The following is a 22,358-nucleotide window of genomic DNA, read 5'->3' on the forward strand; positions in this document are numbered from 1 at the left end:
GAGCCCCTGTTCGGGACTATCGCCAGCAGTTAGCGAGTCTCGTTAAATATGCAATCGAGAGGTAGCCTCGCGCCGTAAGGATCTACCCGAAATCGTGCAAGGATTAAGCTAATTTATACCAAACAGTCACCCTAATAAATTTCCTTTGCATAAGCTAGTTCCGTAATATATTTGAGGTCGATAATTTTAATTGATTATTGCTGGCTAAATTAGGGGTTTACCAGGGTTCGCCCAATATTAATTAATTTTATGAACAATGAAGGTATCTATATCATGGCTTATTTAGACCCGCCCTGCGAAATAGTTTCTTGTTCATAATTTTGAAAACATCTCTCTCATATATTTCATCGCGTGTTAATATTGTAGTGTAGTAATCCAATGAAATGTATAATTACTGATATGATGGAAACATAAGCAATAAAGAATATATTTATTTATTAAATCAACGCAAAGCTCGAATAAAGCCCGTACAGAGAAGCAATATACAGTGCCTTTGATATCATTGAGTGCAATCAAGCCGCTTTGTTAAAACCATACCATTCAGGCTTCACAAACAGTATGTTGCCTTATTATTTCAACTCTCATGTGCAGTTTCTGTTTATATTATGTGATATTAATTGAACTTTTAAAAATATAATACGTTTAAAAAAGTTTTTTTCTAAATTTGCTAATAGGGTTTAACATTTTTTGGAGTAACTATGTTTGTTTACAAATGACATTATGATCATGGAACAGATGGTATTTTTCTACGACCGCTGTGAAATACTATAGATATAAAACAATAGATCGTTATGTACCTATCTCACGAATTTCTATCCATCCATTATATCCAACATGGTAACTTGGGGTCCGATCCTAATTTAAATCATCCATATTGATCAGTATCCTTCGACACCTTTAACACTATACCAAATATTTTCATAATAAACCCTTCTTTACATACATACGCTGATAAAAGAGGTTATTTTCTATTTAAATAAGTTAGGGTCGGTCCCAAACGCGGTCCTACATCGTTGGTTGTGGTGTGACATATTTTTATTATCTTTTTCCCTTCGCGATATCATCGCATATGAAGACACCACGTAAAGGTGTCATGCATTCGCGTTACTGGCCTGCCCCTTTTCCCTTTGACCTTGTTTGTATTAGGTTTTATGTATGAGATATTATGAGACGCGTATAAGAGAACATTTTTTATTCCAACTGTGGGAAACAAACAGGGAAATGCATAATCAGATAAGTAAAAGTGTCGTTGGGTTTCTTTTCATTTGTTTTATTAGATTGTGCACTGATGAATAACATAGTAATGAGAAGAGTATGTTTACCTTTTCGACTATAGACATGACATATTTTACCAACAAAAAAATCGTTCGTTCGGAAAATTATCATGTCATTTTCACAATTACCACAGCTTGTGTAGGGCTAAAAGGAAATATATTTTGTGGTTAATTGATATTAAAACTATACAAACATACACACAGGCATAGCATTACGCCCGTTATACCTAAAGATTGAGACAGAGGTGTTATACATCCACACTTCGCCATTAAAAATATAAGTACCATAGAGGGCGACCTAGAATTAGAACTAAGAAGTACCAATATTGTTTAAACAATGTTCTTGCTGTCAATTTGTGTTATAGCAAAACAGAGCTAACAGTAAACTAACAGATGTTATTTTTAACTTACGGATAAGTTCGTGAACGTATCCTATAACAACTTTGATATCCGATAATGAAGTTATCAATTGAGCCGCTTTGTACCCTCGGTTAACAAGTAAACAAAAGTTCTTTATAACCTATAATTATGTTTACACATTGCTAACATAACTGTGAGTGAAGGAACACGCGATTTATGGTCTCAACTTTTTCTATTTTCAGTATTTCAATGTCATGAGGCTTGTTTTAAAAGAACGTTATAAAAGGTCTTACACGTGTTGTGTTTTTATTAATAAATAAGTTGCTTATTCTTTGAAGTTTATGGATTATTACTAAGAATGTAATTATAAACTACCACATCGTCATTGAGTGCATATTGAAGTAGTCAATTCTATTAATCGATATAGTCGAAATGTTATAATATAAGTTATCAAGTGTCTCTGTTTTACACGTGCCACTTGCATTGTGGGCGAAAAAAGATTCCAGTACTTAAGTGATACTGCGTGACTATGTATATTTATAACTAGGTTATACCAAGAAATGAGCTGGAAGCGCACCAGCATATTGTTTTATTTCAATTTCTCAGTCGCTTCTCAGAAGTCCTCGTGGCAAACGAGCTGCTTTATTTAATTCCTTGGCTTTATTACTTTCAGAAATAGCAATATTCCTATTAAAAAGAACTTATTGCATTCCAATCGCAATTTAAATCAGTTAAAATCTGCACTTAAACTAGAAAAACGGCTTGCCAACGTTTTCGTTTCATCTTCAAGAACTAAAAGTCTGTTATCGCCGATGCGGACGTAATTTATACAAAATTTATTTTTCCGGTGTGATTTTACCGGTAACGAACCGCGTAACGTTTTGAGGTTTCGTCCCCAACTCTAGGGCGACGAAAATATTATTGTGTGACCGACCTTTTATGTTATCGCTTGTGCCGTAACATTGTAATGCAGTGTGGCATGCAAAATAAAATACTAAGTTTTTAAACAGAGGAGACTTAAAATATGTTTGAGAATATAGACCTGCACATACATGACCTTACCTACTCATTTTCTGTTAAGTTTTTGGATTATTATTCCGTGATTATGTCGACACAATCGACTATAGAGCCTCAAAAAGCTATCGAGTTTTTCTAGAAAATCGATCAACGCCCCTAGAAATACTGAAGGAAGCTTTTTGTTAAGAAAATGTTATATCTATATCTCGATACAAAACCAATACGACAACGTCAAGTAAAGCAAATAGCGCTGCGGATTCAGCTTAAAAATAATTACTAGATAATTTATAGCTCCAAAAATGATAACACAACAAAATGTTTGACATTAAAACAGTACCATGACGAAGCTCGATCGATACGTGACATTATATCGCGTAACTGTTATTTGCAAAAACTGACAACACGTAGTTATGGCATCATGAGGACTGACGTCATTCATATAATATGTCAAACACAAAAGCACACACACACACACACACGTAATACGTGAAAAAATACAGCATTATGAAATGTATCTATTACAATATAACATTTGAATGACGTCAGAAATAGTGGGTAGTGTTTTATAATCGCACGTCATAATATGGATACATATTTTATGTGGTAGTACAGGTTTAATACTTTTAACCGACTGAAAAAATGAGGAACTTCTCAATCGCCTGTTCTTTATGGTTTGTTTTCTCATAACATTTTATTGAATCAGGAATGACCATGATGTCACATTTTATTATTCAGAAATGACAAGTAATTTTTCAGATATCGTAAAAGTGCGAAAACACTGTTACATTGAAGATAATGGTATAGCCTTGATTGTTCCGTGATTCTACTAAGTGATACTTTGCTTTGTCGTGTTTTTTTAATGACAATTATATATTAAACAATACGCTATGTAGCGTTCTGTATTGATTCCAACATGTTTAAAAAAACCGATTTTCGTATTTTTAGACGTATCCTTTTGACTACGGGGACCAAAGAAACATCAAATACAGGAAATTACTTTGAAGTTTTAATCAAAATAGCAACCGGTAATGCGACCAAAGCATACCCTTCCTTTCATCACAAAAGACCATGCATACAATAGACCATGCTCTTAAGTTAGTATGTGAATTATTTTAATCAAGAAGAGAACTCAAGTACTCACAAAGCGAGACTTTTTGACGGGTTATGCCACTTAACTCCAAATCCATTGTTCTCTAAACTTTAACATCCCATACATTATTTCCACTTTGACTCCAAAGCAATAAAAAAAAAAAATTACAGATAGAAATATTTCCCTACATCAATTCCACTTAACTCCAAAAGAGTTTTTGTAGAGTCAGCAGCAAAAATTATATCTTGACGATATTTTGGCGTAAGCCCATATACCAAACGTCCTAGTAATTTTTCACAAACCAGTAATTTTGATTTAAGTTATTATAATTAGGTTAGTCAGTTCATCGTTCTCAAAAACGAACACCGTAGGATCAAAAGTGCTATCCTGGTGAAAAGATTGAAAGTCAAGGACGGGATTAAGCTGTTATATTAGAATAAAGTTCTAAATAAAAATTAAATTGCTTACTTAGCTAAGTTAACATAAAATAAATAGTGCAGGTTTTAATGTATAAGATATAAGTTTTTTAACATAATATACCTAATAATAATATACCTATATTCTTATATTAAATGTATTATCACAACTTACTCGAACTGCTCCCTCTGCATCCATGTCATCCGTATGGCTAAATATTTTAAGCTGCTGACTCTACTTCTGCTGATTTCTTGGAGTTAAAGTGGAATGAATTATATTTAAATAAAATATTTATTAAAACTGTTTTGGAGTTAAAGTGGAACGTTTTTTTGGAGTTAAGTGGAATAACCCTTTTTGACACTGGTTCTATGTGGACATTTGATCAATACCTATCTATTCGGCCCATTTCTATACACTATTGTGTATAGGCCTCCACCTCAGGACGCCATTTTTTACGATTTTTTGCTTGTCTCGTCCATTGCAGTCCTACATATTTCACGATGTCATCCGACCAATACCTGTATAGGATTTCCTATTGTTAATTGATATAAACTGCATCTAAGCCGTACGTTGTCGCAGTAAATTCTTACAATTCACATTTTTTGGTTTCGAACAAATACCGTAGAGTAAAACTAGCAGTAAGAGAGATGCTAAATAAAAACTTAAGCTCCTAAACCGACTTTATATAAAAGCTAAAATGTGAAAGTATAATGTCTAGTTTCCACATACATTCAATGCATACTAATATTATAAAGCTGAAGAGTTTGTTTGTTTATTTGTTTGAACGCGCTAATCTCAGGAACTACTGGTCCGATTTGAAAAATTCCTTCAGTGTTAGATAGCCCATTTATCGAGAAAGGCTATAGGCTAGATTATTACGCTACGACTAATAGGTGCAGAGTACTGGTAAAAAATGTTACAAAAACTCTCTCTTATGTGACGCAAGCGAAGTTGCGTGGGTCAGCTAGTGCTATCTAAATATAGGAAACCACTCTGGAATATTATGCACACGATATATACGTTGTTCTATGTACTTAGCAGTGTTTGCTTATTCTTTGCTTCCTCTCTTTTCTTTATTTAATACTGACTTATAACGTTATAGATTTGCTCATTCTATTAAACTTGTTTTATGCAACTCGAGCTTTTTAATTATGTTAATGACTTTGTATGTTAGAAAATATGTATATAGACTAATGCAGTTTTGTTCTCTGTTTTTATATGATACAAATAATGCTACTGGACGTGTTTCGTAACGCTATATTTGTTAGCATTATTGAAATATTCGTAGGTAAAATTAATTAGCGAGTTAAAATTTGGCACCTAGTAAAAGTATACCTTTAGAAAAGTTCAGTTTCCAATGCCTCTTATTACGTACACCCTTATATTTAGGAAAAAGAAATCAATTTCGTAATATTTAATAGTACATTTAATGTAACGAAAAGCTATAAAAAAAAACAAAAATAATGACAACCAAACACAACAAAAATATTTAACACAAAACAAAAGCACCTTCTTTTCTTTTCTTCTCATTTAAAAAGGTCCACGGTCCAAGCTTTCACATATTCTTTTGTGCCAATAAAAGAGGATAATAAAATTAACATCTTTGCAGGAAAAGAAACAATATAATATATAATTTATATTCTTGTTTAGATTCAGAAAGTATTTAAAGAAAACTTCTCACTTGTTTTTCAACTTATGGCTTTTGAAAGTTTGAAAGACTTGGAATCGGAAAAGTAGTTTTATTCAGAGTTGTTTCAACTACATTTCTGGGATTACGAAAATAAAATGTGTGAGGATTTTAGTAAATATTTTTAACTGTCGATTTTAATTTTATGTTAATTTTAAAAACATATTACGTCCTGCATTTTACACGTTTAAGAGACCTTCAAAGTACCGTTAAAATTGTATCGAGAATTCATCAAAGCTTTTCTTCATATTCCCTAGCTCCAACGAACGTCAACACGTTTAAATAAATTTTAAAAGTAAGATTTTATTTTTAACCCTAGAGAACATGTATTAACCATGAAATGTCAATTTTAAATTACAATAACTCAGGAGATAAATTATTCATAAGCTCTCCATCACAACTGTCCGTGCAATGCAAAACAAAAAACCCTACTATAGTGAAATATCGATTTTATAAGACGACGATGTTTTATTAATAAGATAACAGAGGATATTTTAATTATAAGCTATATTCCCGCATCAAGTTACTCTTTAGATGTCGGCACTGGCATGTAATTAGTAAGAAGCTAATATGAGTAATAAGACCTCTTAGAAAGATGCGTGGAGGACGGGGAAAATGCAAATACAACACTTTGTTTTTTATATAGACAGATACATAATTTTTTCATTGTTTTAAGTATCTGCATTTCAATATTAAATGTATTTTAACAAAGTATTTTTAAACAGGAAAAAATGTAGCATAGAATTTTCTATATTAGTTCCAGTGCTCATGCCTAGACAGACATATGAGACGTGTACAGCATTATGTAAATCTGTGGCACTATATTCTTATTTCTCATAAGAACTAGGAATGTGTAACATCAATACGGGTAGGCATAAGGCAAGGAAAGCCACGTAAAGCAATAACAATAAAAGCAAAAAGCACGTAAGACGATGGTGAATAAATAACGATACGGTGGCAGCTCTCGCGTCTATACGTGAACTCCTAAGTGCCTTCTTACTCGAAGTTAGACTCGGAGATGACGACTGTACGGTCTATAACTTTATACTCCCAAGGATAAGAAACTAGTTGGGAATTTTGAACCGAATTTTTATGATCAACTTTTGACGATTGTGGTAATCATGACTGAAGGAAAGGCTTTAGTTAGTCATTAATTTAGTCATCGATGTTATTTATCTGAACTATACGAGGCCATATATTTCTTTAAGTATCTTTGTTTCATTCTTACGACTAGCCATTATCATGCTTTTAGCTGTTGCTGAATTTTCGAACAGATCACCTTTTACCCGAGTTATACTTTGGAATCCGTAATCGTATACATCCCATACGAGGCCTTCATTATCTGACCAAAACTAATTTTACTTCACAAATAAACGACGTAGTGATTACTAGATCTTATATACTTATTATCTGTAGAGTACAAAGGCAGCGATTGTAAGGTTTCACATGAAACAGCTGTATTGTGAAAAGGTTATTATTGGGTACTTGCCAGTAGGTTTACAACTGTCGTAAACTTTATTAGACGGACAGAAACGAAATGCCTTAGAAATTACTAGTGTTAAAAAGTAATTAAAGCAATTCTAATTACTAATGTTGTAATTAGGAACTTGGGAACCAGGTCAAACTGCCTGTTGGTCAGATCTTATCGGTTCTGAGATTGGAATGCTTTCAGGGTATAAAAATGTTCTCCCTAAAAATCCTTAAAAATAAAATCGGTTACGTAAGCAAAGTCCCGGTAAGCAACTGATAGTTATTTTATACTATCGTGTATGTTCTTCTTATTTTAAAATACATAAAATTACTTCAGGTACAAAGGATGAGGATTTTGTATTAGAACTCCATATATAATAACGAACAAAGGATAGAGAACAAGCAACGATCAGACATCGAGATACACGCTCAATTATGAATAGTTCAATTACGTTTGCATTAAGCATTCGCTACGTTAAACTCACTGCAGCTACTCTTGCATTATATTTCAATTAACATTTCCAGTGCTCTCTGCAAATGTATTACACTCAGTTGAATATTTTGTTATGTTGCGAATGTCATCAAAGTCTCGTTACACACGACATGGAAATATGAGAAGCGCCCGTCCATGTCCGGCCTAACGCTCATTAGCGTTGGTACTTACATACATCACTATACATTCACTCAATATGAATATATCTGTAAGACCACTGCATATTAATGTCAGAAGCTCGCAAGCTCTTTACAAACATTAGTCTTTATGCGGTCGCTCGCCGTTTTTCATATTTCAAAGTCCATATTAATGCGCCAACAGACGCATTTTTGCTTCGTTTATACATTGCAGTCCATTTCCTTTCGGTCCGAGTATTTACGGTATAGTGGAAAATACCGTATTATTGCCAGAATGTTTGTATTGCAGATAGATATATAGTTACTTTTAGCCAAAGATGCTCTTTCAAATAATTGACGTTATTAATAGTAATGACATTTTGTGTGGTTCATGACACAAAACTTAAAACCAAAAAAATACTTTTTTTTTAGAATTAAATACAATGTAAACTAAATATAAAAACAGCATATAATGCAAACGAGTGCCTGCTCTACAATTCTAAAGATTGAGTTATATAACACAGACAGTCGTCATGAGAGAACTGATTCATTTTTCATATACATTTTAGAGTAACAATGACGGGAATTACATTGAAATGCTCTCGAGAACTCGAGTGAAGAGGCGTCGGCGAACTGCACCCTCCAAACTCGCAACTCAGTAACTTCGACAACGTTACTTATTTCTACGTCACTCATCTCACAAATAATGAATAGTCTCTCAACGCTCTTTGCTAGAATAATATCTAGCGCAGACATATCATTAATTTTGTAGAACATTTCTCGTCTATGTCGAAATTCTATTCGAATTTTCTGGAACAGTCAGTGACGGTTTGACGATTGGACGGACCGCTATGAGTGGATGACAGGCTACTTTTTTGCGCTAGTCAATACCTACAATAAAGTTACAAATCACACTCGTTAAGAAAGAAAACCAATGCACATCCTAATTCCTAAATTATAGCTACGTGGTGTGAGTAAAACTGTGCTTAACTTGTGGAAAATATACGTGAAACTATTTAGTTAAGTATTTAGTATCTCGCCGCGCTGTGAACTGTTTAGCATCGCAGATAAACTAAACTGTTTAGCAATTAAGGCACGAAGGAACGTCAATACCGCCCACGATCTTCTCAAATACTTTCCAAATTATTGAACCAGAATGTACTGCTGGAGAATATTTGAATGGATTTAGAGTAGATGTAGTCGATAGTGTGAATCTGAACGAAGAGTGTAGTAGTCTGCAAATAACAAGCGTCTATCCGAGTTAGTGTTTGTTCGAGGGGCCACGATACGACTTCGTAACTTTCCACAACAGCCGTTTGAGGGCCACTCGCTGTGCAGCAAATTAAATTTAGCTCAGTATACGTGCACTGTTGTCTTATTAAGATTTTATTTACGTTCCACGTACTGTTTCCACTTAGAAGTGAAGCTAAGCGTATATGAATATCTGCGCAAGCACTTTATATATTATGCAAGTTAATGTCAAAAGATAGCACCTATGAATGAAACTGTTTGAATTATTGAATACTAGCTTTTACCCGCGACTTCGTTCGCCACCTGAATTTTCCCGGGAAATGCGTCATTTTCCCGGGGTAAAAAGTAGCCTATGTCCTTTCTCGGGTATCAAAATATCTCCATACCAAATTTCATGCAAATTGGTTCAGTAGTTTAGGCGTGATTGAGTAGCAGACAGACAGACAGAGTTACTTTCGCATTTATAATATTAAGTATGGATTAAAAGTGAGAAAACGTAGTCGATACTAAAATGAAACGGATAAAGGTTTCACGTCAATATCAAACGCGTACGGAGGCCGTCCCTCAACAATGACAACAGAGACCCTAATCAGTTGCGCTTAGGCCCAAGTCATGAATAAACTTTAACCCTTGATTAAACTATTAATGCCCTTAATAGGTGGGACCAATCGGTTGAATGGAAACACTCCCTTTTACCTCCCTAGCAAACGTTCAACTTATAACAAAAGTCTATACAGATATTAGATGCCTTTGTAAACAGTTCTGAAACTCAGTTTTGCATATAGTATTTGTCAGAGCCCCCGTGAAACCGATTAAAACGCTTTGCATTTAAATGGAACAAGATTATGATTGCTAAAGTTAGATCTCGTGTGAAAATTAACTTCATCTATGTTATAATAACGTATACGCACATTTGATTGCTGAATACAATCTGAATTGCATTATCTAACAAGCTTATTGTCATCAATTGGATTAGGTCTGTACATCTCAGTGCTACTGAGAACAATTACACTATTAAACCCTATTAACATAATATTCATACCTATGAGCTTAACAACGGTAATAATGATAATAGTAATAAAAAAACTCAAACTATAGAGTCTAAAGCTCTGCCCTATACAAAACACTAGCTGACCCGCGCAACTTCGCTTGCGTCACTTAAGAGAGAATGGGTCAAAATTTTCCCCGTTTTTGTAACATTTTTTATTGCTACTCTGCTCCTATTTGTCGTAGCGTGATGATATATAGCCTATAGCCTTCCGCAATAAATGGGCTATCTAACACTGAAAGAATTTTTCAATTCGGTCAATAGTTCCTGAGATTAGCGCGTTCAAACAAACAAACAAACTCTTCAGCTTTATAATATTAGTATAGTATAGATTAGCAGCTGCTTAGTAATACGATGCAAACGTTTCCACTTTAAGTATTCAAAAGTATTTCCTATTTGCAATTTTCAAGTTTCAATAATCTATCAAAGAAAACGGATAGATTGATATCTAACAACAAGCAACGTAACTCTAGTAACCGTTACACATGCTGCACAGTTCCACAACATCAACCAATCTAAAACGTTGATTCTTTTGTAAACAGTCTCGTATCGCGAGACATATCCCTGTCACTGAACTACGTGTGCGATAAACAATTGCGTCATACTCGAGAACGTTACGATATTGATGTTGACACACTCACTTTACTACTAATTATCGGGACTAAAGCGATATCGCTACGCTTCTAATTAATTTTCCGCTTGTTAAACTCGCGATAAATATCATTTGTGTTTTAATAAAAGGGTATAACATAATCTATGTGTTATTATGGTCTAATTCTAATCTGTTTGTTGTGGGAGAAAACAAGAGATAGATAGGGTAATCCGATTCGTGTATCTATAGTTACCAGTCATACAAAAACATGCCGCACTATTTTAGAATAATGACAAGGAGTTGGCAAACCTTAAAGCATATATCATGTTATGAATTGTTCTACGTTTGTTATAAACTAAAAATATCCTTATTTTTATATTTTATTAATCTATTGCATAATATATACCTACTTACTAGATGTTTGAAAACACTATTTGTAAGTAAGTATATTGGCATAATATAAATAAAGTTTCCTTACAGCGCACTCAAGCTGAGATTAAATAAATTTTACTCTTTGTACTCAACCTGCAAGCTTTCTCCCCTTAGAAAGCACTTCAGTACAACGTAAACAACAATTGTAAGTCGAGTAGAAATAGCAGGTAAATATCCTTGTAGTAAATGAAAAATGTCAAGTATGTACATTCTAGCACAATAAATAATATGCGAATGTCGCGATTACACTGACACGCCAGTTACTACAAATATAGAGTTACAAGTACGTATGTATGTATATAGAACTCAGCACCTCGTAACGACAAGCGAAAATCGACTAAAGGATTCGGCGTAGTTACTACTCAACCCTCTCGACAGAGTCAACTTATGCCATATAATATATTAGTGAAACGCACACAAAGTAGGGTTTCCGGAACTACATTTGAATAAATATATTTTATGTTTATGCGTACAATAAAAGAATAATAAAACCGTATCACACATTCCGCGATATCTTAACATGCAGAACAAAGATTGAATGAAGTTTGTAAAAATACGCACACGACCTTCACACGATGTTCTCGAACAAATGTTTGTTTATAATTCGTCGTACACTAATAGCACTATTCATTCAGATAATCGTGTTTGAAATCAATTGCTGTTTGAAAACCTACTGTAGCAGAATTCGTGAAAAACGAATTCGCGTATTTGTTGAATAGAGTGTAAACAAATATGCAAATTAGAAAAAGATTGAATCACTGAATCGGATTGTTCAACAAATCCCTTTGTTAGAATTCAATGGACGTCCATAACAGCAGTAACAGTTGACACTCGAGTAACACTCCATGATGGCGGCACAACCGACTTTAAGTGTTTCTAAATGCAAAACAGGTTCGTTTACCTCACCGTGGTTTGCATAGATTATTCTTGTATAAAATGGTATTGCTGCACACGCCACCGGAAACCCGATAACGGAGGCAGTGACGTATGAACATGAATTAGTGGAGCGTTGTTGCGGCGCACTGCATCGTGCACTATCGTGTCTGGCGGCGGCACCACGCCACGCCAGCGCACGCCAGCACACGCCACACGCCACGCGCCGCTCCGAGCCACCACATAGTTAAGCTACCATTTGACACGCGAACACTTTACATAAAACACTCGTAAATACACATAAAACTTTTTTATCTAACACCTAGTTTCAAATGTGGAACAATTTTCACGTAACGCAAATCAGAGCACAATGCAATATGATGTGTTATGTAAGTCGTAGCGTGACTCGATAGACACAATCATCTATCCTGTCCACCAGTTATTCGTGCAAAGAGAAAATCGATAATAATTTCTACGTCTATCTACGTTATGGACACGCCTGTCGACTCTGGGCAAATCGTTAAAGAAAACTAGTAGCATTTCTGCAATATTTTAATGTTGATAAATTCCATCTTCTAAAAAAGAAATTTTGACAAGTGAGTGAGTAAGTGCCGCCATTATTGTAGCAAGTGAATTTTAGCATCATAAATACTTTAGTCATCTTGAATTAACATTAGGTGCACTGCGCATACATTAAGCGTAAAAACTAACGCAACGTTATATGTACGTACAAGATATTCAGTTAACAGTATTATTATCGGGCGACTACTATTTTCTTTGCAGATAAAGTAACTACTAATACCTACACTTTCAACTTGTGTTATCCTCAGAATTTTAAACTAAACTTTGTCGAACTCACATTTCTTATAAAGTTTGCATGAACTGGCACTGCGATCGTTTGCACGTACATAAAATTGGTTTTAAAAATCTTATTTTTCAAATATTTTATTATTTTCTTCGATCTAGCCGTCAGCGACAGATTATTTCGTGACTCCCACGTATTAGATTACAACGCACGAATTCACTATTGTCCATTCAATTAACATAATCCGTGAACTATGAACAGATAATGAATTGAATTACGATTTCCATCCTACCAAAGTATAGGTACGAGAACGCTTATACATTTTAACTTATAAATCTGGTTTTCATTAACCTAAATGAACTCCCTAAGTGATACAGAAAACAAACACAGTCCAACAAAATCACGCAAATAAAATAAATATTTTTGTCTTAACAAAATACTAACAATAATATACTAAAGTGCGCTGAAATAATCTTATTCGTACGTTCGACTCGAATAACATAGATAACCCTAAAATGTTAATGAAAGACTTCGTTGCTACGGTAGATTTATAGGTTTTAATCCACACGATGGCAAATTGTAGCACGGCGTAGCACCGTAGAATGCTCGTAGCGTGCATCGTAGACGTATAACACCTATATTTAGCGCTACGAGAATGATTTGCAGGTAAACGCTTTCGCATGTTTATTTCTTTAGAAATATGCCTCGACTACAATCACCAAGTGCTATTAACGTACTCACGACTGTTTAATGACGTATTACGCGCCGCTTCATGAATAATACAAGGTGAAGCCCTAAACTGTTTTATGACTCTTCTGAAATACGGTGTGAAAATACTTTATTAATAAATATTGTACGACACTGCGATATGTATATTGATGTTGTTTGACTTTTTTGAACTTTGGCCTTGTAATGAACATAAAATGTGCAGAAAGTTCTCGAAGGTAAAAACAAGGAAGACCTTGCATACATTTTCCTGATGAAAATGTTTGCGTTTTCTTCGATACTCTTCATAGACTTAATACACCGAGTGACTGTATAGATAATTTAAAGAATAGGTATGCATAAAGGTTAGTGAGGCGTGGCATAAACGTAACGTAGGTATGTGAGTCGAAGGGTCGCGTTCTTCGATAAAAAGCAATCTTGCCGATAGAGGCAAGCCGTGTCTTATCAACATCGTAACCTGGGTCTCGACCTGAGTTTCGGGTAAACGACGACACTCTAATAAGTGCACACAATTACTGAATTCAAAGGATTCTTGAAGGAGGGATGAGTCGCGTTCGTGATCACGAACAGGTACGTGTAATAAGAGTTTCAAGAAAATCCTCTTTGTAGTTAGAAACAAATTTTGAAACAGCTGCTGTTGCTTTCATCAATACGACATTTGACTGACAGTGCGTTCATGCTTATATTATGATTTAATTTGATCATTTAATTGAATGACAACATCATCCATTACAACTTACCATTATTCAAAACGCACTTTACGTATTATTTTTATATTTCAAGCATCTATATTACATGGTTAGATCTAACAGTACCTACAAGCCTAGGTTCAGACGCACATAAGTAGGTAGGCTAGGTAGAAAAGTAAGCCGTAACCAGTCTCAACGTAGACTCAGACATTGACCCGACTTGTCTGTAATTGATACTAAAGACTGAGTTACGTTCTATCTACTCAATGATATACTTAGTAGTACTTACGTCTGTAGTGTTATATAGATTTTGAAGACTAAAATAAAGTAGGCGATACGCTAACAAATAAAGATCAAACTGTAAATCTTTGTTTATAAGTTTTATGTATAATTTGGGGTAAGAATACCATTCAAATTATTTTAAATATAAGTATAGACATGTTATAATGGCGTACTTAATGTTCTTGCGAATAAAGTATTTATCTCAAGATAAAGTATACCTACTTATACGTATAAATTCTACTTCTGGATAAGTTCAAAATCACGTCACAAATTAAATATGATATCTGGCAAATAAACCTCATCAAAGACTTACTCGATTCGTAAAACGATACGGCAAAATGATATATCGATTGCGACTTTATTTATAACTTGAGGATAATTGCGTATAAACAGATATAACGAGTCAAGGTAAACGTAGAAATAAATAGCGGGGAGCAATGTTTTGGTGCGTAATGGCCGGGGCCGGTCGGTCCCTATCCACCTGATGGTGGGGTCAGATTGAAGCTTTTATAAAAAATACCTCACGACAGCCTCCACGCTCCGAGGAAAACGGAAGGTGTGAATGAATACCGGAGCCCGGTGGGAAACGGGAAGTATTATACTTAACAATATGATTTTAATTCTATCTGACAGGCTTCTGTTTATATCTGTGCATCTTTGTTCTTTATGATAAATCTGTATTTATTTTAAGGCGAAGAAATGCTATTTTGTCTTATGTTTCTCTACTATATTATTAAACTAAAGCAGGCTTTAAAGTAAAAAACAAGCGCTTATAGCTCACTTGTGTCATGTATTACAATTTATTGTTAGACGATGAGCGAATGTTAGCAACATTGCACTGAAGTATTAAGTACGATAGCAGTGTAGAAAGACAGTTTACAACATAGACACATCATAGCGCTATCGATAAACTAAGTTGTGTAACACTTAACACGTAAGTGTAACTAAACACAAAGTACTTAACTACACTGCGATATTATCTCATATGAGCCCATCAGGCGCTAATACTATAATAATACTAGTTGATCCGTTATCTATGTCACCGTTCCTAGGCGTAGGGCGCAGGCTAAGAAGCAATACCCGGCTAATCCCCGCTCTCGTGGAAAAACCCATAAGTCGGCGTAATGAATCGATCCACATCGGCACAGTAACACGATCTAACAGGAAACTTCTATATAATATCATAATATCCTACTTTAACGATCTTCTCAACAAAGTTTATTAATCTTCTTAATATTCTCAACAGACGCTGAGTTTCAACCTAAATCTCAGAAAGATATATTGTGCTTATACATATAATTCTTTATGTGACATTACTGAGGATTAATAAATTTATAGGTCGGAGCTTCGCAAACGAACAGCCAGAATAAAGAATTAGGAATTTATGAAATAATACTCTCTTTTTCCGTTTTGGCGTTATTAAAATAACTATTCGTTGATGCCCTTTTTCTACAAACAAAATGAATTTGTTAGTAATTCTGATTAACAACAATACGTGTTGATAAGAATGACATACGAGTTACGACTGATCAAATTATTACGTACAATATAATTTCAACCACTATTGAACCATATGTTCAATCTGATAATCCATCTTTTGTGACAATTTCAATAGAGATTATATCTGTTAATTTATTTGTCAAACTAAGGTCTTAAAGTAATAAGAAGGAATTAGAACGATCCTAATCGACGACGAAACAACATAACGGCATAAGGACTGTCTCCGTTCCCAAACTATTGATCTGGAGAGCCAGCCAACGACACGAATCAGCTGACGTCTGTAAAACTACCACGAAACGCGTACCTAAATATCGTTACGAAACCATTGCGTTATTTATAGAACCATGTTACAGAAATGTGCTACTAAAAACCTCAATGGTATCGTAATAGAACTACAGTCACGTAGGTTTATTTCGGGCGGAGTTTCATTGATAAAGGATGATTTGCATAGAAGCGGTGAGGTAGTAGTTAAATGAGGGTGTGTGGAGGTCATGGCGCGGTACCTTTCAGTTGGGTGCGTCGGTGCTGGCGCAAGATAATGAGCTCCATTGTGGCGAGCTGCTCGTCCGATGAGGACAGCTACTCTCTGGAAATAGGACAGAAAGAAAGTTTACCAATCAGTCATGCAGAAAATCGAAAATAGAAGAGTAGATAACAGATAACAGATGTCGGCAAATTGATTGAATTGTAATCATTATCCGGACTTGATCAAACAAAAAGGGTTAGATAAACAAAACAGCTTAGAAAGCTTCGCCGGACTTGCTAACGAAAACAAACGAACATTCGAAACAGAACACAAAATAATTCAACTGGAAGATGTTTAGAAATAACAATAGCAATTACTGTTTTATAATAATGCCTGTAAAGTAAAACAACATGATATTCTTACTAATGTGTATTTACTTAGATGAAAAACTAGCACAAATCTGAAAAAAATTGGAACTATTATTATAGGAATACTTTAAAAGTTGTAAGTCCTGTACATATGAAACCCCTATCTTTGGTCAAATCCAAGTCACGATATAAACAAATTAATTGAAAACAAACATTGGAAACCGAAGAGATATTCAAAGCAAGAGGTAATATGATTACGAGCCGCAAACATTGATGGTGAACGCACAAAGTGGTTGGAAGGCTTGCTAAGTTAATGAATAATTTCAGTGGGAGAGCTGTCTCCCTCTCCCGGGAGAGTTTGCTCCAACTGTTCCACTCAGAATGTGCTCCTCCTATTTGTTCTGCTCCTATAACACTGTTATCGAGTTGCGATAAAAAGTAAAAAAGCCTTTGATATTTGTCGTTGAACAATATTATAAATATTCTATTTATTACACTAGTTGGCGATGGACTCATCGGCTTTCATTTGTTAATCGATTACACTGTAAAAAGTAAAAAACGCATCGAGATAGGTCACTGTTGCAGAGCTCTATCGTCGATGAACGGTAACAGAACCTATTTAGTTAATAATGGTGAACCATTTTTCGTTATTTTATGTATTATCAGTTCTCTCTAATTAAATACAGGCCATATATGAGCGGCAGGACAAACACAAAATGTCGCCGTCACGCGTTCATATAAACAATTTATAAAAGCGTTTATTTTTTCTACTCACCGCCATATTATTATGCGTATTTAAAATAAGTTATTTCTCAGAATATTACTTAATATCTATATTTCAGTAGCCGACCCTACCATCTACATTCTACAGCGACTTTGTTCAAGATTAAATCTAGTCAAGAACGTACATCGAAGTCACGTAGGAAACGATGTGCAAACGTCTCTTAAACATACACATACCGGATAAAACCTTCAGCTCAAAAATAGATACGTGATCACCTCGTCGATAAAATACGTGTTCCGATAACAGGTACTTTCAGTTATGAAGTAACGATCGGTTCGATAATTGCCATCAAACATATTCGTCGCTATCGAAAATACTTCATCGAATAGGTAATCACTTTAATTGGCTGGTTTTGTTCGTTTGATCAATTATTATTACGAATGTATGTACGTGGGTGGATATTAGATGTTATCGCTCATTCACACAACTGTTACATCTGATACTTAATTATAGAATATTATGTGCGTATATACCTTTAAAATGTTGTTACAATAGATAAGATTTAATCTTGGCTGATAGTAGCAGCAAGAGCTTTTAAAGTGAATTTTACGGTACAGAGATTACACTATAAAACAGTGAGTTTAGTACTACACTATTATTCGCCGAGGTGCGAAAATCCTCCAATTAGCAGGTAGTAAATCATGGGCGGTGCAGGTAACAGGTAACAAGTAACATAGTGCGTAACTAAACACACCCTCGCCTTCATTAAACTGTTTGTGCACAGGTCGCAGGTTTGGCTTTGTAATTAGACGTGGCCGTGGCAGGTCAGGGGTCTTCCGGCCGCACCGGTAACACGCAACTGCCTACAGACCACCCTTCATGTATTGACCACGTTTACGACTCACCAACCGTCGTAAAATTTACAACGTAGCCATGACTCCAATAAAACTCTCTTGACACTTTCTTTTCAATTTTACGTCGACGTGAATTACACGGATTTGTGGGCATTCATATGCACTGACATATTTATGTAACGGCAATAGCCTTGTGCCCAATATCTTGGTGTAATACTTGTTGAAATATTAGAGTTATAAATATTAATATTACTTAAATATTTTCTAGATAGTTATTAGTTTTAACTGTAATACGAGTCGTGTGAAGTCCACAGTAATCTATTTTAAATAGAGTGAAATACATATTAATGTGTAGATGGTATCGCCATTTAACTAAATATACTCTATATGTATATTACGTTTTTGTGTTGTTGTATAAACACGCCACTGTACTGTGCGATATTACGTGTAACCATACATTGTTGTTTTGTATAAACACTTACATTTACCTAGGGTAAAATGTGTGGCTCTTTAAATATATGTTTAATTAATTTATTGCTTCGTTCAAGCGTCCTTATTTTTACATGAAATTTCTCTAATAATGATAATTCTCTGATTCTCTTTTCTTCTTCTCTCTACTCTTCTTCTTAGATAAATCAATCATAAATATAAAATTAGGTCATATTATAATTATACCGTAAAGTTAAATTAAAGAGCCAATCCTTATTTATCGGTAGTTTTAAATTAAAAAGAATATTAAGTTTCACTTTAATCGATTACGGAAATAACATTAACCTAAAATCTTTGGCATTTCTCAAAGTGCTTTCAGTTAGTTGGTTTTCTGAGAATGACAGGCTGTTAGCTCATATTTGTGTATGCAACACGGTAGTAGCAAATCACAAGTCGATTACATTCACGTACATTTGATGCAGAGCACTGAGCGCAGCCAAAACGTGAGGGGGCATGTCGATGCAGTGCCAATATCGTTTGGCTATTCCCTGTGGGCATGCCATGTTATGTGTACGCGATCATGTTTAAACATCTAAACTAAACTATTACTTAAACAAGAACTATGGTAATATCGGCCCCTATTAATGTGTTCTTTAACTTTCGAATTAGCATTGAAGTCTATGAGACCATTTATGCTTAAAAAAGATACAGTATTTACTGTTGTGACATTACGTTTGTGACTGGCCACAACATTGTGACTCACATGAAGCCTTATAAAATTAAAAAGCGGGACAAATTGCCTTCAAAGTTCGATCAAATTCTAGACATAAACGACAGCACGACGACACTAATAACTAGTTGAAGCAGTCGACGTGCGACGCATACCACTTTAAAGACATCAACCATCAATATTTCAAACTGTTCAGTGCACAACGTTCCCACGTTCTATTTCAGATAAGAAAATCCAGGGATTTTCAACGTTATCACCCAAAATATTGAACGTGGAGACCCCACCCCGATCCAAAGCATCACGTAATGTTATTATTGTTCGAAGTTGTGCCCGTCTCGCCAAAGTCCCGTGAGAATAAATATTCATATACAAAGTTACGATAGTAATTTCAATATTAAACACTCTGAGAAGCGAATGAAAATTGTATGGATGAAGTCACAGCGAGCACACTGCGACGTGCATCGACGATTTTTACTAGCATGACCTTATTGCTTTATTAACTTTTATGTCGACGGTTCCAAATTGTTTCTATCCAGCACAAACTCGCTGTAAAACTATCAGATTTTATTAAAGAGAAATCAATTTTACAACGAGTGTTTTACATGCATTCTGAATCGATTCCAGTCACTGTTTTATAGTTACTGTTCCACTCTGACAAGTTAGAAATACGTTATTGGAAAGCGAAATTACATTTTAAGCGTCGCGCGAGTCATACGTCCCCGTTTGCTGTATTGAATGTTACATATACTTAATGCAAAAATATACATCTCGTTTATTGAAAATGTAACATCACGTGGAAAGTATTTAAAAATAAAAGTATAATTACTTTCGCAAGCTTTAAGAACACTTGATGTCGATTAGATAAAGAGTCGTGTAACAAGGGTCCAACTTTTTCATAAGAAGCATTTCCTTCTCAAGAAAGTATTTATAAAAAAGAAATAGGAAAATATTAACGAGCTGCCTTGACCGGAAGTGAGGTTTCGCCTTTTCCGCTACTCAGTCCACGCAACATGGCAGAGTTTCCGGCGCTGAAAATCAACTCGCCCTAAATGTGCCTGTCCCCGAGAATTACAATTTGTTATACAGGAAATCTTATAAGCGTGTATCTACTTTTACCGGTTATTACAACTTAACTAAACTTATGTGTTATGTTGGAGAAATATTAATACGTTTTTTATCGCACATTATTTATTTTTCTATTTATTATGTTCGTATTTAAGTGGACTCATGAACTCCTTAAAGTCCAACATACATTTAAAGAGCTATAAACATTTCTTCCTCTTTAAAACAACAACAAATTATTATTTACGGCATATCATAGAATCTCTTTACCATTAAAATGGTAAGCAATTTTTTGCGAAAAATAGGCTTACAGCACTAAGTTCAACGTAACAACTGGCACATTTTCACATCAACACAACATAAACTAGACCACTGGAGAATGTTATGTAAAAACAGCGACTGCTATAATAAATCATTATACTACATCGAGAGAATTTCAAATGAGGAGTGTTGCAAACTTCGCACCTCGGCGTAGTCAGCTGTTGTTGTCATATAAAAACTTAAATATAACAAAAACGTGCTGAAAATCATTCATGCGCTACGTGCTAACGTGTTGTATTTTAAATAAAATATCAACAAATCACCGACGCGTACTGTTTCAGGAAAATGTTTTAGAATGTACGTTAGGCGTTTGTTTCTGCAACTTGTACATGTGTAATCTATACTAATCTATACTATACTAATATTATAAAGCTGAAGAGTTTGTTTGTTTGTTTGATTGTTTGTTTGTTTGTTTGAACGCGCTAATCTCAGAAACTACTGGTCCGATTTGAAAAATTCCTTCAGTGTTAGATAGCCCATTTATTGAGGAAAGTTATATACCATTACGCTACGACCAGTAGGAGCAGAGTACCAGTAAAAAATGTTACAAAAACAGGGAAAAATTTGACCCATTCTCTCTTATGTGACGCAAGCGAAGTTGCGTGGGTCAGCTAGTAGCTTGATAAATTTATTGACAGTAAAGATCATTTAGAGCAGTGGTGTCGCTCAAAAGTTATTTATTTTTATGTCTGTCCTTAAAGACACGTAACAGCCTCTTACCGCCACGGATAAATCATATTCCTTCATCAACAATACACAAAAACAAAAATCCGTTTTCAATTTAAATACAACATTCCCTCAAACCGAAACGTGCACGCCAAAATCTAATAGTCTAGCCGCTTTATATTGAAAGCCTCGCTTACAACGTATAAAACATCAAGCCATTATGTAAAGAGCTAAGCAATAAAAAAGTAACATGTGAGTGACGGCAGCGGCAAAATCTCGTTGGAAATAAAACGAAGTAGTTGCCTACTGCAGCTAACTTTATATTCATTCCAACATTTTCTAATCCGAACGCTTGCAACCGCTGACAGCTCTTTTTCATTCTGACGTTTGAAATGAACTATTTCTCCCTAAGCTTTTATTGTATTTTATTGCATCACAAAGCTACGTAGTAAAACTGTCATCATTCAATATTTTTACGAGTTGGAGTTAGTTTTATTGATGCATAGATACGTCTCCAAGGACAGGAGAAATGGGAATTTATCTCTTCCTTAGCAAAGGAATTTACCCCCTTTAGAGGGAAATTTACTTCATTCTGAGGAAGTGGATTAGTTCACCA

General features: G+C 34.8%; 2 protein-coding genes across 3 annotated transcripts in view; one reads left to right on the plus strand and one right to left on the minus strand.

The window, feature by feature from the left end:
* The window catches only part of LOC142981026 (uncharacterized), a 116,383-nt gene that overhangs the window by 54,641 nt on the left and 39,384 nt on the right, over positions 1-22,358 (plus strand). The gene's annotated exons all lie outside the window — the stretch shown is intronic.
* The window catches only part of LOC142981034 (uncharacterized), a 79,667-nt gene that overhangs the window by 38,582 nt on the left and 18,727 nt on the right, over positions 1-22,358 (minus strand). For both annotated transcript variants that reach the window (XM_076126692.1, XM_076126699.1), the window contains exon 2: positions 16,626-16,708. The gene's annotated coding sequence lies outside the window, so the exon portion shown is untranslated. The remainder of the gene's footprint in view (positions 1-16,625; positions 16,709-22,358) is intronic.

Source organism: Anticarsia gemmatalis, chromosome 2 (genome assembly GCF_050436995.1).
Source record: "Anticarsia gemmatalis isolate Benzon Research Colony breed Stoneville strain chromosome 2, ilAntGemm2 primary, whole genome shotgun sequence".
In the NCBI taxonomy this organism is placed as follows: domain Eukaryota; kingdom Metazoa; phylum Arthropoda; class Insecta; order Lepidoptera; family Erebidae; genus Anticarsia; species Anticarsia gemmatalis.